This window comes from Syngnathoides biaculeatus, chromosome 4 (genome assembly GCF_019802595.1).
Source record: "Syngnathoides biaculeatus isolate LvHL_M chromosome 4, ASM1980259v1, whole genome shotgun sequence".
Lineage (NCBI taxonomy): Eukaryota > Metazoa > Chordata > Actinopteri > Syngnathiformes > Syngnathidae > Syngnathoides > Syngnathoides biaculeatus.
The window spans coordinates 21973913-21989368 of NC_084643.1; positions in this window are offsets into that span (position 1 = coordinate 21973913).

Here is a 15456-nt window from a genome sequence, read left to right on the forward strand (position 1 = left end):
TGGTTTTTAGGGGTATCTTATTTGGTCGCTGTTACACGCTTCTTGTGCGTTAGACACACGTTAAGTCATGCGTTAGACACACGTTAATCACACGCCGGATGTGTCATCTGCATTTGAGAATGCTGAAAAATAGAACGATTGAAATGTTGACCAGAACCTCATGGTGTGACGGAGCCTTCACACACTGTTTGTATCTTACTTTCAGGCTACTCACTCTCAGGATCCTGATCTAGCTCTCATCCATCTTCGTTGATTGAACAATTACCTGTAGGTATGAATGTGACCGTGAATGGTTTGTTTGTTTCTATGTGCCCTGAGACAAGCTGGTGACCGGTTCAGGGTCTATCCCACCTCTTGTCCAAGAATAGCTGGGATAACCCTTAACTCCAGCCAGGCCCTCTCTCCCCTCTGGTCTAGCACGGCTGCTAATGAAAAGGCAACCTAAATTATTGTAAGCCTGCATGAATTTAAGCAAACGTTAATGTAACTTCTTGTGCAGGATGCAGATGTGACTACCTGCCTAACAAATGTACAAGATACTGTAGTTCACTTGTTTGAGACTGGGTTCAACCAGAGTCAGATGTATTTAGACTAACAGTTTCCCCCTACCTGATTGAAAAAAATATTTTCTAGTGCCCCTGAGTTTTGAACTGTTACAATAAATCACAGATCGTGTTAGACATAAAATGTGTTGTGATTTGGTTTATGAGCTGTTCCTTTCCTTCTCTGTACTTTTCTCTTCCCGTTATTATAATATAAGTGGACCTTGATCAATCAGATTTATCTGTGCAATGTTATTTAGCATTTCTACATCACTAGTGATAAATGCTATATTCTAAAACTTGATCTTCGACTAAAGCTGAAAGTCTACATTTTAATGGAGACTTAATATAATGTATTTTAAAGTGTCTAAATGTACTGTTAATGTAATCCCCCCACTGTTGGTATATAAACTCAGCATCATTGAAAATGTTGTCATTGTCTAAATACACATGGATGTAAATGTGCCCAGCCAATTGGGCTGTCAATAAAAACAAACTCCAATAATCTAAAGGGGGACAAAACTGTATTATATGTTTAAAAAAAGTGACTGTGTGATATGTAATGTTTAATTTATACAGCTGCAGAGGACTGCCAACAAATCTCACTGTAGTCAAACTTTAATTTTAGGAGATTGAGTTAAATAAATAGTTTAAATAGACCTCCAGTACTTTGTAGAGAAGGGAAATTATAAAAAAAAAAAAAAATACCCAACTAGTCAAGCTGATAAGCAATCAACAACCCAAAGAAAGATATTAGTTCTCTGCTTCTGTAGTTCATTTACATCTATACAACTGTCTTTAAGTAATTCTTTAAATGCACAAAAATAGTGAGTTAGCATTTTTTCTCTTTCCAAATGTTTCTTTTCGGTGTGCTCTGAAAGAGTTGCAGTTGTAATTATTTAAGTTACATTGACTTGGCACAGGTACGGTAGTGCAGCTGTAGAGCGCTGGCCTCACAGTTCTGAGGACCGGGGTTCAATCCTGGCCCGCCTGTGTGGAGTTTGCATGTTCTCCCCATGCCTGCGTGGTTTTTCTCCGGGCATTCCGGTTTCCTCCCACATCCCAAAAACATGCATTCATTGGAGATTCAAAATTGCCCCTCGTTATGATTATGAGTGCAACTGTTGGTGTGTATGCCCTGCGATTAGTTGGCAACCAGTTCAGGGTGTACCCTGCCTCTTGCCCGATGACAGCTGGGATTGGGTCCAGCACTCCCGCGAGCCTTTTGAGGATGAGTGGCTCAGATAATAGATGGATGGATGGATGGATGGATGGATGACTTGGCACAGTGCTCTTTCTATCGTTGACAGCCCAGAGGGATATGATTTGAGTTGTAAGGTGGTAATATTAGCCTCGCATACCCAAGTTGAGCTGCAGTTGGAAATGTTTGCAGTGGTGGCTCAGTGCCTCAGTAATTAGTGCTGTCACATCAGTGTCCTTCACACCCAGTAGGCAGCAAGGATCAATGGGATCACCCTGTCAAAACTAAACACAAGCTGCACTCAAGCTCACGTGCACATGGGATAGTGTTCATGTGCTAGGACGCCTGCACTAAAAGAGGATCCACATTGTATATGCACCACGTCACCATGTCTGGCAACAAAACTGAGGACACTGAACCCTAAATGCAAATGTCAAAATTTGTCCGAAGTGTCTATTTTTTTTTTGGTTGTCATTATAACCAGCACTGCCTTAACCTTTGACATTGCTATGTTAGTGGATTTTAGACACCTTGTATTCCTCTACCTTCTGTTCGAGGATTGCCCCACAGATTCTCAATAGAGTTTCGGTACAGAGAAGTGCTTTATTTAGCAACTGTCCAACAGACAAACGGGACAAGCAGGTGTGGTGCTACCAGGAAACTGTGTACCAGTGTGTGATGTGTCCACTAAAGATCTGCAATGTCCTCTTGTCAAAGGTCAGCAGGAAGGACAGGCTAGCCAGCAGCTACATCAGGATCTGAATGGGCAAGCCCCAATGAGAGGTGGGACTGCAGAGGCAGGATGGAACATGCTGGAGCTCTTTGAAATTCATCAGTCTCAGCTACTAGCAGGAGAAGGCCTGCTTTGCATTGGAGAGGAAGGACTCTGCTGACAATGTGATAAGAAGTGTGCAATCTGCAAATCTGCTGAAGTGAAAAATCTCCATCCTACATTAACTTGGCAGAGGACCCTACAGATCAGTCTAGGCTTCATGATCAGAGCACGCTACGACACCATCCGATGACCCTAGAACCTTTCCGTGTGGTTTGGGACAGAAGTTAACTGTCTGCTGTGTGGTACCATTAACGCTAGTCGTGTTCTATCAGGATGCAAGGCAGTGCTGACCAACGGACACTTTTGGTGGTGTCAGGACCAAGTACTACTTTAGCTGAAAGACCACCTGGAAAGATGCACAGTTAAAGTAAACCACAGCCAGGAAACAGCAAGGCCTGCACTAGCCACTTTGGTCAAGCCAGGGGAAATGTGCACAGCACCAACACAGGAATCTACATTCCTCAGACCAAAGATTGGCAAATGCTTGGAACTGACGGCTAGTCTTTCTGAGAGAGACAGAGCGCTACTACTCTCTGACCAGACATTATCTTGAGGTCTGAGGTCTAGAGATCGGTGCTCTACCCAAGACAGCACCCAATGAGGATGTGAAGAACTCAGAGCTCGGGGTGGAGGGCCACGAAGCTGGCTGGAAACCCAAGATATTTCCTGTCACAGTTGGAATGTTTTTTTCAGCAAGGCACCAGTTCAGTTGTTCCACAGTACTGCGAAGATATTAGCAAGTGTGCGGCAAGCAGTAAAGGAGCTTGGAAAAGCGGTAGAGAAAGCAAACTTTTGGCTTGGCTCCAGAGGTGGAAAGCAGAGGGGTCAAACATCATAGAATGATTTACTTTTACTTTATTTTCATGTTGGAATACTGTACTGTTGCCAATTTCTGAAGGTAGTGAGTGACGCTCTGCTTCAGTATGTCACTGTACATGTTGGCATTCATGGTCACTTCATTGAACTGTTGCTTCCCTGTGCTGGCAGCAATCATACAGTCCAGACCACAATACTCCCACCACCAAGCTTGACTGTAGACTGGACACTTTTCTTTGAAGTCATTATCTGGTTGTTACAGACACACTTGATACCATCTGAACCAAGTTAGTTTATCTTGGTTCCACCAGACCACACTACGGGGTTCCAGTAGTCCAAGTCCTGTGTTTTCTTGTCTTTAGTAAACTGTTTGTAAGGTTTCTTGTAAATCATGTGTAGGAGAGCCTTCCTAATGGAATGGCAGTGATGCAAACCATTTTGATGCAGTGTGCAGTATACCGTATGGTTAAAGCACTGACCCGTAACCGCTTCAAGCTCTACAGCAGGGCTCAGCAACCTTTTTGAGACTGAGGGCTGCTTCGTGAGCACCGATCGTATGAAGGGCTACGTGACCTGTTTGTGGCAAATTTCAGATTCAGTTCATTACACCTACGTAAAAGTTTTCGTTTTAATTTATTGTACTAAATTACATTACAGGTATTTTAAAATTTTAATTCATGTTAGCAAGTCAGATTCAGAATTTAAAGCACAAATAATAGTAACAATTTGTGGCCTACGGTATTTTTAGAACATACCTCTCCTTATATGGTCCTCGCAGGCTACCATTCGCCCACGAGCACCGTGTTGGTGACCCCTGCTCTGTAGCAAAGCTGCTGACGCCCATACATCCATTTTCCAAAGACCTCTGGATTTGATCCTTCGCATATGAACTTTGATTATTCATGTAGTAGCCTCTTCTGAAAGAAACATCTACTGTTAAACTGCTATATGGTCTTGTCCAGCATGCTGCAGCAAACTTTCAGGTAGTTTGTAATCCAGGCCATCGTTATGCAGAGCAACATTTTCGCCCCCAGATCGTCATACAACTTATTGCCATGGTGTGCTACTTTGAAGTTCCAGTGAACTGTATGAACATGTGTTAGAGCGATGAAGCCGACTTTAAAGTGGGACTGACATCCCTATAAAGATTCTAAAATAGATATTGTAATGAAAAATACATATAACAGTATTCACTTCAATGTCTTTACGAAAAAAAAAAGTGAGCGGAGAGCGCGTCATCCATGCACAAAGTTGCACAATTGAGTGTCCCTTGACATCCAAGTGGTCACCATATTAGTCGCGTCCTCTGTCACTGACGTCATCGTCACTTTTGCCGTTGAAACACTCGCAGAGCCTGCTACTATGGAAGCCGAAAAACAGAGATATTCGCATTTTTCCGACAACCCTTCTGACACCGAAGCTCTTTTTGAAAAGGACAACACCACACAACCGAGTGAAGTTACTGGGGATATATTACACTACTGTTTCGACCCCTCAGGGCAATATTACACTATTGTTTCGAGCCATATTCAGATGATATGCCATCACGGCCAAACCGCATCCCATCCGATCCACTCCCGCGGCAGAGATGAGCCATCGCGGCTCATTGCAGCCGGCCGTTGTGGCCTATGACAGAGCCGAGCGATGCTGCTTTAGTGGGGTGCTTGCAGCTTTATGCGCGCACGCGACTGAGTAATATACCCCCGTCGCAAAGCCCGAAGCGCAGCCTTCGCAGAAGCTGTGACCGCCGAACGCAGCGCCTCAGCCGGTGTGGCTGAGTTTCGGCGCCAGTGGTGGCATATAAGGAGGAGGTGGAGCCGAGCTATGTTGCTTTTAGGGTTATGTTCAAAGTCGCTGCAGTACGCGATGAACTCTATCGAGACATTGTTGGCTGGGCGACGCGCACATCAACGCATTTCATACGCGGATCTTTTGTTACGTTATGAGAGAGACCGATTACGTGGTCCGTACCAAACTATTATTTTTTTTTTGGAGCTGTATATATACCTACCTGTTATTTGGAACCCACGAAGCTCTCGTCCTCTGCACCCGTGCAATTCATTTTTCACAACGAACAGGGTCTCTTTCAAACTTATGAAGGGTAATTACATTCTCCCGAGTGTTCAAGCAATGTCCAGCAACGCAATGAGCCGGCATTTTGGCTAACACGAAGGAACAACGAGCTACCTTCTCGGAGGTAAAACTAAAAACTAATGGAATCAAACGAGTCCACGAGGGCGTGCCGGTGTCCTTAACGTCACTTCCTGCTTCTTCTCGAAAACAAATCCCTGAGGTTTTCATGGCGGGAGTTACAAAAAGCTGCATACGTCAAAATCATGTTTTGTGGAGGAAAAAAACACATGGGACCATATTGGCTGTAGGTTTTTCATTAATAATATATCAAAAATCCTCCATTTGACGACACTTGAGCTTTAACATACCTGCTTCCTTATATACCTTATAACACTAATAAGTGGCATACAGTAGGATGGAAGGTCGGGTGTTAATATACTTGTAGGCATTTCCCCCAAAAAATAAAGAATATGTACACATATGTGAGGTCAGGTCCATACTCACTCACTCACTCACTCACTCACTCACTCACTCACTCACTCACTCACTCACTCACTCACTCATCACTCACTCACTCACTCACTCACTCACTCACACTCACTCACTCACTCACTCACTCACTCACTCACTCACTCACTCACTCACTCACTCACTCACTCACTCACTCACTCACTCACTCACTCACTCACTCACTCGACACTGTATACTGTGTATATAACTACTTCAAAATGTTATTATTACTTGGAAATCTATTTTGGGAAAGAAAAGCACATTTTCAATTTTACGAATATATTTAATCAGAAATGTGGTCTTGATGTTGTTTTCTGGTAAATTATTATTTTGTATGGAAGGGGCTGATTGGAGTGGAATGAATGGACTATCTACATACAGGAAGTATAGAGGCCCATTTATAGCAACAATCAATCCTGAATTCTAATGAAATGTTGTGTTGGAGAGGGTTGGTTAGTAAGGGCTAATTGATGATTAGAAAACGGTTGTGCAATTATGTCAGCACAGCTTTAAGATGTTGTCCTGATTAGAGAAGCTATAAAACTGGTCTTAAACCTGGTTAAGTATCTGGAGCTTCAACATTTATGGAATTGACTATACTCCTAAATAGGCTAGAAAAAAAAGTTTCTTGTTGTAATGATAAATTAAGGCTACTTCATGCAAGATATTACTAAGAAACTGGATATTTCCTTCAACGGTAGGCACACACCAGCTCAAACCAGATTAAAAAGAGAAGTGGTCCTGGTGCAAAACTACAAGTACATTAGACTTTCTAATTTGAGATCCAGATGTCGTGCAGGTCCTCACTTATCAGCTTCAGTAAATTGTATCTGCAAATCGCCAGTCTCATAACCACAGTCAAGAGGCGATGGGGGGATTGTGGCTTTCAAGGCAACGTGGCAGAATAAAGAGCCATATTTCAAAGCAGCTAATGAAAAAAAAAAAGAAGGTCGAAAGAACCCAAACATTGCACAGACGAAGGAAGACTGAAAAAATTGTAGGGATGAACACATCTAAAATCGATAGTGGTTGGATCACAAAGAAGGAAATTTATGAGATGTAGCTCAACAAAAGTACTGGTGGAGAAGGGCCTGATGTCATCATCTGTTAATGAGATGGTTTGGGGCTGCTTTGGTGCTGGAGAATCTTACAATGTTGAAAAGATTTTGAACAAGAAAGGCTACCACTGTGCCATATCTGTGGACAGTGCTTCAAGGAAGTCAGTTTCCCCCAACAACAGGATAAAGACACAAAGCACATCTCCAAATTAATGCCAGAGCTATTTAGAGAAAAAGCAGTTCATGTCTGGAACAGAGTGGCCAAAGCAGTCACCAGATCGCAACGCTATTGAGGTGTTGTGTGAGTAAATCTCGATACCAACATTGGCCAGAGTAAAAAGCTGTCAAAAGTGGTCAAGGGCAAGAATGTGGACCCACACAGGGGTGAAATGGGTTACATCAGCAAAAGACTTGGTGAGAAGGTAATAACTTCCTCTGCCATTGTTTGAAAGTAGAAGACACACACCTATAATTTGGTCCATGCAAAATCTTGTCACGGGGAGTGAGGACGATGATAAGAAAAGTAAACGAGCAGGGTCAAAGTACAGGTAGGAACTTTACAATGATCATTTTGACCTTAGAGACCAAGAGAACAACTGGTAACACACGACTGACTAATGGTCTGAAATGCTGTGGTGCTTTGCACCCATAGGATCCCACTGCTCAAGAAGACACACGCACAGGCCCACCTTGAGTTTGCCATTGAACATCTGAATTACAGTACTTAGGTAAGGTTTGCGAGTTGGAGTTAATGTTGAACAATTTGTTATCGTCTCAACGCAACTTGTTTGGAGGATGAAATAAAGTCAGAAGATTACCAACATAACGATGACCCACAACCTACTGCTCTCTGAGCAACAAATGAGTGTCTCTCACTCACTGGAGGGAGTGGGAGCTTCAAGATTCAAACCAGTAGCCAAGAAAACTGAAAGATTTAGAGAATTATGTAATGGGTGGTTGGCAGATATCCCTCCTTAGCTGTATGCAATCCAAGTGACCAACTACAAGAAATGGCTTTCTCAACCAAGTACTTCTTTTGGTTTTGCATGCGTATGTGTTTATTTAAAATGAAAACTACAGCTTGAAATCATCCATGCATCCATTTTCTGAGCCGAAGGAGGGTCGCGGGAGTCCGGAAGCCAATCCCAGCTGTCATCGAGTTGGAAGCTGGGTACACCCTGACCTGGTTGCCATTCAATTTCAGGGCACATGGAGACAGAGAACAGTCACACTCATAATCATACCTAGGGGCAATTTAGAGTCTCCAAGTAATTCATGTTTTTTGGGATGTGCGAGGAAAAGGGAGTGCCCGGAGAAAACCCACGCAGGCACGGGGACAATATGCAAACTCCACACAGGGAGAACCCTGGTCCTCAGAACAGAGAGGCCAATGGTCTACAACTGCTCCACCGTGCCGTCATTTTCCAAGAATGGCTTTTTGTGTAAGAACTCCCCTAAGTAATCTTATACCTTTATACATAGTAAACCTCAAACAACCAATACAACACCCATCAAATAATCAGTAACAATCATTGGCACTTCTCATACACATCTCTCTGACCTGTACGTTGGAGCAGTACAGAGGAAAGCAGTCTGCACTTGTCACATCCACTTCATAATAATTTTCTGTTACTCCCTTCTGGGAGCCATTAGCAGCCTACCCCAATAGCAAAAAGAACTTTTTGTACAAAGACTTTTTTTATTCATATAGCAGTGTCTTTTAAATAATAACATAAAGTCATACATTTGTGTTTTGGTGGTGGGGTTATGTGGTTTTATGCATTTGTAGAGTGTATGTGTTGTGTTCTCCAAGCCTCATGTGAAAGACAACTATCTGGCACCATGTGGGAGACAAACGTTTTTAAAATTTTATCATCCATCGTCCATTTTCTGAGCAGCCTATCCTCCCTAGGGAACAAACATGATGAAGCAGCATTTAACTTTTACACTGCACACAAATGGAATGAGTTACCAACAAATGATTTCTCATGATTTTTAAAGTATTGCCACTTTTAATATATCGTACACCGTACACTGTTATTAATTGTACTTTTACTTATTCATTTCTATTGTTTTTATCACAGTTAATTTTTTTTTGTGGTGGGGGATTCAAATCTTTTTGTGTATGAAATGCGCTATGTAAATAAATTTGCTTCGTTCGTGCTTTTTTAGGATCACAGGTGTGCTAGTATCTATTTCACCTAACTTCAAGGGAGAGGTGGAGTACAGCCTGAACTGGTTTCCAGCTGCAGGATACATATAGTATAAAAAAAAAAAAAAACTTCATGCTCACGCTTTTATTGAATTTTGTTCACGTGTCTGTATGCGTTGATAAAAATTTATATGGGTGGCACGGTGATAACTGAAGAGCACATCCGTCTCACAATTCTGAGGTCCTGGGTTCAAATCCGGCCTCTATGTGTGATTGTTTGCATGTTCTCCCCATGCCTCCGTGGGTGTTCTCCGGGTTCTCTGGCTTCCCCCATATCCCAAAAAAACATGCACGGTAGTTGAACTGAAGACTCCGAATTGTTCGTAGGGGTGAATGTGAATGCGATTAATTGTTCATTTATATCAGCCCTGCGATTGGCTGACAACCATTCAGGGTGTACGACGCCCAGATATACACCAGTGCTCCCGCGACTCTTGTGGGAATAAGCGGTTAACAGAATTGATGTATAAAAAAAACTATGAGTTTAAAAACATGCTTATTCTATGACAATATATTTGCTATTTTCGATTAAAACGTGATTTAGAACAATTAATGACAAAGCCTCTAATTAATTCATTTTTTAAAAATGTGTTAAATGTACCAAACTACAACATAGGATAACAAAATAAAACATAACGTTGCATTGAGTAGCGTGGTGTAGGATAACATTTGACAGTGGAGCGCAACAGGAGATGAAACAATGCTGCAATGGGAAAAACAACAAACAAACACAACTACAAAATGCAATATTGCAAGAGTAATGTAATTATAAAGTGTAGGTTCTACCTGGTTCCCGCAATCCTTGTGAGGATGGGCGGCTCAGAAAAAAAATGGATGGAAGGTTCTACTTGTTTCAGCTGGCAAGACAGATGAGGCAAACGAAGAAATGGCTCTTATAGCTTGTTTGGTCTGTGGTTTGAAGCTTCAGCAAAGTTGTGAATAAGATAAACAAAGCAAAGAGGAAAGCGCTCCATTCATTTTGCTCTCTGATTGTCAAACACACTCTCTCTCCCTCCCTCTCTCTCTGCATGTTCCATGGCTGGTTCTATAATGGATAAAGTAGGACTGGCAAAGACCTCCAGGCAGGGAGTTATATCAAAATACACTTGACATCAGGCTGTCAGAGGAACTCTCAGTGTACTCCACCAGCAGGTCAATATGCACTTATGGACACTTGTTTAAGTACACCCACACAATCTAATCGAGTCAAATATGGCAGCGCGGTGGGAAAAAAATGCCTTTACAACAATATTTGTTTTATCAACACTAAATTACTCAGGATTGGAGCCCTGAGTGCAATTGTGCATCAGTAGCCATGCGAATGTCCGATATTCTCTGTTCAATGGTGTAGCGGGACTCTTGAAGGTCTGATAACATTTGTTTAAAATTGCAGTTTTCAGAGGACACAAGATTTCATGAAAAAGCCAGTCTGACTCAAAATGATAAACACCACTAATAGTGATTCTACACAGAAAAAATGAAAACACAATGATCTGATTGTAAAGCTGTTGGAATAATCTTTATTGTCCAGATAGCAATACATTTTGTAAAACAAAACAAAATTCCTGGTTACCACATGTAATAAAAAAAATACAAAAAAGTACTTGACCTACAAGCGTAATGGAAAATATATGTATAGAAACACCTTTTTTGTGTGCAGTGCTGTATAGAATCATACTGTAAAAATGTACCAAATGAAAAAAAGCAACTACCTGTTGTCGTCTCTGAATCTCCTCACCATAGCGGATACAGTGAAAATACTTTGGTTAGGCTGCACTTGCTTTCTTCCCACCCCCCCTAATTGTCAAACCATGGGAAAGAACACGGTCAACAAAGAGTGCCTTGATTTCTTCTGAAATACATTTTTTTTTGTCCAATACCTCCTCTCGTTCACCTCTTCAACCATCTCTTACATTTACTGTCTCTCTCTGAATGTCTCTAAGCATGGTGAAACTTCAACAACCAGTGCTCACTGAACTGGCTTCTAATGGTCTCTTCACATCATTAGCCACAAAATGCACCGTAATGACTTTTGAGTTGCTAGGTTTATGTCGAGACCACTGTGCTTTATTTGAGCTTCACTTTTGCTACCTGTCATGCAACATAAGTGCATCAGAGTGCAATATGTGTTGTAGTGGGTAAAACTATGTTTCCAAGTTGTCTAACTAAGTGAAAAGTGCTTAGGGCTCTCCCAAAAGAGTGACCAATTCGCTCAGGGCACTGAGCATTCAGTTCAGGCAATAAAGTTTTGTGTTTTAGCTATTTAGAAATACTCTAAATTGAGGTAAGTGAAACATTAGAAACTCTGGACTGTCTTAAACTTCAGGAATTCTCCAAATCTTTACCTAGTTTGTGATTTAAAGGGAATTGACCTTCCAAATAAATATTCCCTTACATAGAGGAGGTAGAGGTTCTTATTCCCTCTTGTTGCATGCTGTTTGAGCAACACTGAAGTCGCCGTTGAACACTCCGAAGGTGCCAGGATCATAAATGTCATGGAGACAACATGCATGACGGCAATGACGTTTGCTACAAGCTGACTTTCAAAGTCAACCAACAATTGTACAAGTGAAAACTTGTAACAGGAGATAGTTTGTCTGTTTGCGAGTAACACACATAAAAATAACGGTTTATTTTTTGGTTCCGTTTAGTCATCTCTCTCACTTTAGTTTACTTTTTACCCCTGATTCTCAACCCTCGTCACATCTTCTGTGAGACGCACTGGGCTCCACATTGACGATGGTCCTGATAAGTGCAGATCCTCCTATATTCGCAATACTTATAATACTCAGGTCATGCTTTCTGATTTTTGTTTTTCACCGACATTAAATATATTGATATTCATCACAGAATGACTGCTCAAATATGTCAAACCTGGATAAGGGATTAAAATATACTGACATACAGAAGAGTTCATGTAAGAATTTCAAAAAGAAACAAAAAAAACTTGTGCAAACGGCTCATAACTGCTGCAAAAATCAATTGATGGTTAGTGAGCGGATCATCAAAGTAATACAAAAAGGGCCACCGATCAAGAGCTAATGGACTAGGACCATGAAAGTACAAAGAACTTCTGGATAGAGATGCAAATGAAGTGTGTAATCGTCATGTACAATGTCAGTTGTCTTAATATGAAGGAGTACAACTTGCTGACTGAAGGACCAAAACGGTTTGAAGGTGCAACAGCATATGAAGCAGTCAGTAGATTGCTTCAAGTTTCCACTGTGTCATAATACAAGTTTATTCAAAGGTGCTGAGGCAGGTACAATTCTCTGCTTTAGTAATACTGAAATAGAAGTTTGAGCTGGGTCAGACACACAGTACAGCAGAGTTTCTTAAAATGAGGTCGGCGGACTACTGGTTTCCTGCAATAGAACAAAGTGGTACGCAAGTTACTCGTGCTGGTGGGGGATGGGATTTATTGGCTTTCACTTGTAGTGCTTTTCTGCCTTCAAGGTAATCTAAGCACTTAACACTTATCTCAATCAACCGATGACACGGCATCTGGTGCGAGTAGGGCTTCAGTATCTTGCTCAAGGACACATATATATGGTCACAGGGGGCTAAGAACAAGCCCACAACCCTTGGGTTGGGAGACCACCACTCTACCGCGTGTCCAAGCGAAAAATGTTCTGCACCTCCATTGCTGAGGTGTCCAACCGGAGCTGCTGGCATAAGGTGGTTGGCACCTCTTGTGGAAGCAATCCCCGGACCTGTTGGTGGACATCAATGGTGTGGGACTCCGTCAAAATGAAGAAGGAGTCCTATTGGGCCTTTTTGACCTGTGGAACTCCTGAGTCAGCTGATGGCTCAGGGCTGTCCAAGTAGAATTTTTGTTTGTTGGTCCGTGAAACAAAAACTTGGGCATGGGAGGAATTCGGTGAGGCCATGGAGAAAGACTTCCAAACAACTTTGCAGAAATTCTGGTACACCATCCGACGTCTCAGGAAGGGGAACCAGTGCACCACCAGCAGTGTGTATCGAGATGGACCACTGCTGACCTAGACTCTGGACCTTGTGAGTCGTTGGGGAGAATACTTGGAAGACCTATTCAATTCCACCGATACACCTTCCCAAGAAGAAACAGAGTCTGGGTTCTCTGAGGTGAGCCCTCCTTTCCCTGAGGCTGAGGTCACCGAGGTGGTTAAAAAGCTCTTCGGTAGCAAGCTCCCGGGGATGGATGAGAGACAACAACTCTAAATTGCCCATAGGTGTGAATGTGACTTATAATAGTCGTTGATATGGTTCCTGCGATTGGCTGGCAACCAGTTCAGAGCACACCCGCAACCCTGAGTGGAGGATAAGCAGTATGGAAAACCGATGGATGGACGAACATTGCAATTTCATTGGAATTGGAATTTGTTAGCATTGTATATCATTGAATACTTCATGTGACAGAACTGGTCTCGAACACAACGTCTGTGATAAAGGATTATTGTAGATCCAGCAGTCATGAATGAATACTCCTGAGTCTGTTTAATTGAATACGTAAATGAAAGGGTGGTTTTTTTTTAAATATTACTAAACTGGAATTTAATTAGTGAGGTAATTCATTTTCCCTAAATGAAAAAAAAACAGGTGTTAATCAAGTGGCCCTTAAGGATGAAGGCAGCACATTGGTTGTTGCATTTCTCCCTGAAAATTAAAAAAAGGTGGGTTCTAGACAAGAAGAATAGTGTACTTTACATAAAACAGTGATGGGAAAGTGGAAAATATATAAAAAAAAAGTGGAAGAAATGATTGGGTGCTTGCCTAAAATGTTCTTTAATGCTTTAAAATGAAAAGCAAAACTAAAGAGGCAGTGAAGAAAACGTAATGGGCCAAAGAATAGCCAAATGGGTCAAAACTCAGCCAATACTCAGCTTCGGGGTCATCAAGGACAATCTGAAGTTACTTGTGAGTACTTTGGCAATTAAAAGACCACTGTATACAATGAATCTCATGTCAAGTCCCTCTGAAGAAAAATGTGGTCAATTTTCCCAACGAGAGAAGAGCACACCCACTTTGGGTCCAAGGACCACAGAGTTGTTTGTCAGACACAATTCAAAACACAGTACACTGAAGACAGCAAAGTACTGTGGTGCAGGCTGGATGATAACAGTACGCTTGAGACATACCGGAAGGTCTGGCTGGAACCATGTTATTGCGGGAACTACCCAACTTCCATGAGCAAAATACCAAGCAAATGAATGTGTCTGGAGAGAATTAATTAATTGAGATACACAATAACAATACAGAGGCACATGGGTCAGGAAAAGAATTTGTACGTCACATGAGGAAAGGGACTTATGAGTTTAAAAGTCATTTAAGGTAATAAATATTTCAATAGTGGACACAAGTAACAAACAAAAAAAACCCAACATGCAAGACATTTGTACAAGAAGTGCAGTACAGGACACAAAATAGAAAAATAAACTATTATCTGTGCATATACAATGAAGAAAATAAGTATTTGAACACCCTGCTACTATAACATTCAATATCCAATCAGCAGTTATTTGTGTATTTGCCAAATGAACTGCTAAATTTTGATTTTGACAATCTATATCTGATTAATCTGGTTCAATTAAATTAAAATAAAATAAAATTAAAATTAAAAGTATGGTTGAAAGTAGTCGTAATAAAGGCTAAGAAATCCAGAGACAGATATTTTTGACAACCATATGTTGAAATCTGATACTTTTATTCAGGCTGCCACTGACTGCTGCCCATTACAGGCTTCCACGGGACTGATGCAATAAATACACAAAAATAATAAATAGTGAAGCCTTAATTTACTAATGATTATGGAGCATTATGTTTATCCTATTACAAAACACAGTCCATTCCAATAACTGTCCCATTGTAATATTGACAATTCTAAAAATATGGAAATTCAGACAGATTTTTATAGAAGTGAGGTTCTATAGGTTGGCAGCTCTCCCTTCTTAGCCTTGGCATAATAATTTCTTATTTTGGCTTCAGCTTTCGGCCTTGATTTCTTCTTTTTTGGTTTTGGCCGTGAATTTTCACTTCAGTGCAACACTTAACTTTTATGCAGGAGTTGAGCTCATTCACGTATGTTATCGTCAATATATCATAATACATATTAACCGGTCTGCATACTGCATATGACTCTTTAAATAATGAGTTTTTCTTTAGAAGACTAACTATTCATCCATTTTCCACACCGCGTATCCTTGCTTGGGTTACGGGGGTGCTGGAGCCTA